Source organism: Pangasianodon hypophthalmus, chromosome 11 (assembly GCF_027358585.1).
Source record: "Pangasianodon hypophthalmus isolate fPanHyp1 chromosome 11, fPanHyp1.pri, whole genome shotgun sequence".
In the NCBI taxonomy this organism is placed as follows: Eukaryota; Metazoa; Chordata; class Actinopteri; order Siluriformes; family Pangasiidae; genus Pangasianodon; species Pangasianodon hypophthalmus.
In genome coordinates this window covers 5,096,337-5,098,803 of record NC_069720.1, presented here as the reverse complement: position 1 = coordinate 5,098,803, position 2,467 = coordinate 5,096,337, and positions in this window count along the sequence as shown.

The following is a 2,467-nucleotide window of genomic DNA, read 5'->3' as shown; positions in this document are numbered from 1 at the left end:
AGAGTTAAAAGAAATGCTTTACAGAAACGAATTAGCATAAAATATTACATATAAAGGTATATAAATATTAACAAGCCTGTAATTTGATCATTTAGAGATGAAATAAACATCAACAGTAGGGCTACACTTGGTTTCAGATTTGTTTTAATTTACCTTAAATAGCATCTTCCATTTGCTGATGTTAATGTAAATTTTTAGGTCATCCACCTAAACATCTGCCATCTTCAATTCCTCTTTGTTCAGAAATAATTTACACGCTATAACCACCAGAGTCTGAAGTACAAAGACACACAGAAACACCCCAAACACAACTAGTTAACCATGTGCTGACTATCAACTTTGCAACTGGGTAAAGATACAAATTCCACAGATGTGGGCATTATGAGCTATTGTAAGATGCTTAGTTAGCTAACATAGCTAGTTTTCATCCTCAATACAAATCAGTTCTGCAAGCTACTTTATTTATTCTGTGGTTTACTGGAATATATTCCAGATTTTCTTGTGTTATATGTTTAACCTGCTCAGGCCCAGGCTAGCTAGATAATTTGGTAGCATTGACACTTTTGTAGCCAACCTCTTTAAATCGATTAATTTAAAAGAATAGTAAGGATGTTATTAAAATGTTAAATGCTGTTGTTTTAACTGTTAATTCATAATTAACCTACAAAAATAGTAAACATTATATTTTCAGTGATGTGATGAAGACCTAGCCTAGTTACCTGATGATCACTCCAATTCTGTAGTGCTGTAGTGATGTGTGTATCCATGGCAGGTCTGAGATACGCACGCAACTGTTATTGCACCAGAAGGATTGACCAAAAGTTGATGAAATTCTTGGAACCCATGCCCGCCTAGCCTGCTAGCTATTATTATTCCCAAGACAAAGCTGAAGTTAATCTTGGATCGAGGCACAGCCGGGGATGAGACAGGGCTCACGACTGCACTTCAGGTGTGTTATTCCTTCCACCAGCAGACACCTGGAGGCCATGTTGAGTTATTATACACACTACATTTGCACATTCTCAGGGCAGGGCAGGGCTGGGGCTAAAAGCTCAAGCCCTCCGTAGTCAAAATGTAAACATGCTTTCAACAAGTTAGTGTATTAATGTCTGAATTTATTGGCTTTATCTAGACCAGAGAAATGCAGTGGTTAAAGAGTGACCGTTCACCTGTTCAAGACATTTGAAATTTCCTTAACTATATGTATAAATTTTGTAAACTAAGCATTACATACAGTATTTCAAAATTTCCACTCAACGAACTAGAGAATTTATTTACTTTTTTCAGCCCTTAAAAAAAAACAATAATAATTTCTCTCAAAAACATATTTAGCAAAAATGTAATCATTGTGTGTAATGTTTATTACAGTAACTTTGTCTATTCTATTAGAGGATTCCAATAATTCTGATGTTTGTCGAATCGTTAAGGGATCAATAGTGATGCTAATGAGTACAGCCTGTGAAAGCTTTCCCATGGCGCCCCATGGTAGTGATGGGAATTCCGTCTCTTTTCAGTGAGTCAGATGTTTTGACTCAGCTCACCAATAAGAGTCTTTATTGGTCCTTTTGGTTCATTGCCATTTATATGTAAACAGGACAAAGTTTGTGATATTTTGACCATTGAGAATGGGTTTTTTGAGTAAGTCACATGTTTCAGTGACACTCATGCACTGTTTGGACAGAAAAAAGAAGCAAAGTTTAATTTGATCAAATTAACGACAGCAACATCAAAAGTCACAACCTTGACCAGGCTAAAGTGCTTAATGACAATGAATTTATTCTAACAAACAGCTAGGATCTCAAAAATGTATGTATCTATAGATAGATAGATAGATAGATAGATAGATAGAAGTGTTCTTCGATCTGGTAAACCATCTATTCTAGCTTCCCTATTAATAATAAATATTTCAGATGTTCTAACTGTCTTAGAACAACGTGCCTCGCACCTTCAGGGTTGAGGGTTCGATTCCTGCTTCTGCCCTGTGAGTTTGTATGTTCTCCCCACGCTTCGGGGGTTTCCTCCGTGTACTCCGGTTTCCTCCCCAGTCCAAAAACATGCGTTATAGTCTGATTGTCTGATTAGCATCTCTAAATTGTCCATAGTGTGTGAATGGGTGTGTGTGTGTATTATTGTGCCGTGCGATGTGTTGGCACCCCATCCAGAGTGTCCCCAGCCTTGTGGCCGAGTCCCTGGGAGAGGCTCCAGGCTCCCCGCGACCCTGTGTAGGATAAGCGCTACAGAGAATGGATGGATTGTGTTAGTGTTATTGTCTGCGACGTTGTATTAGTAGTGGCAATTTTGTAACTCTTTCAATTCTAGCTGAACTGGGATTTAGCTGGTCAGACTTGTCAGGTTTTTCAGCAGTAGTGAGTCGGATCTTAGTGTTCAGCTAAATGACACGATTCAAAGAACCGACTCGCTGACGAGCGACACATCAGTGTTAGGGAAGGTTTTGGCACCGCTGGCT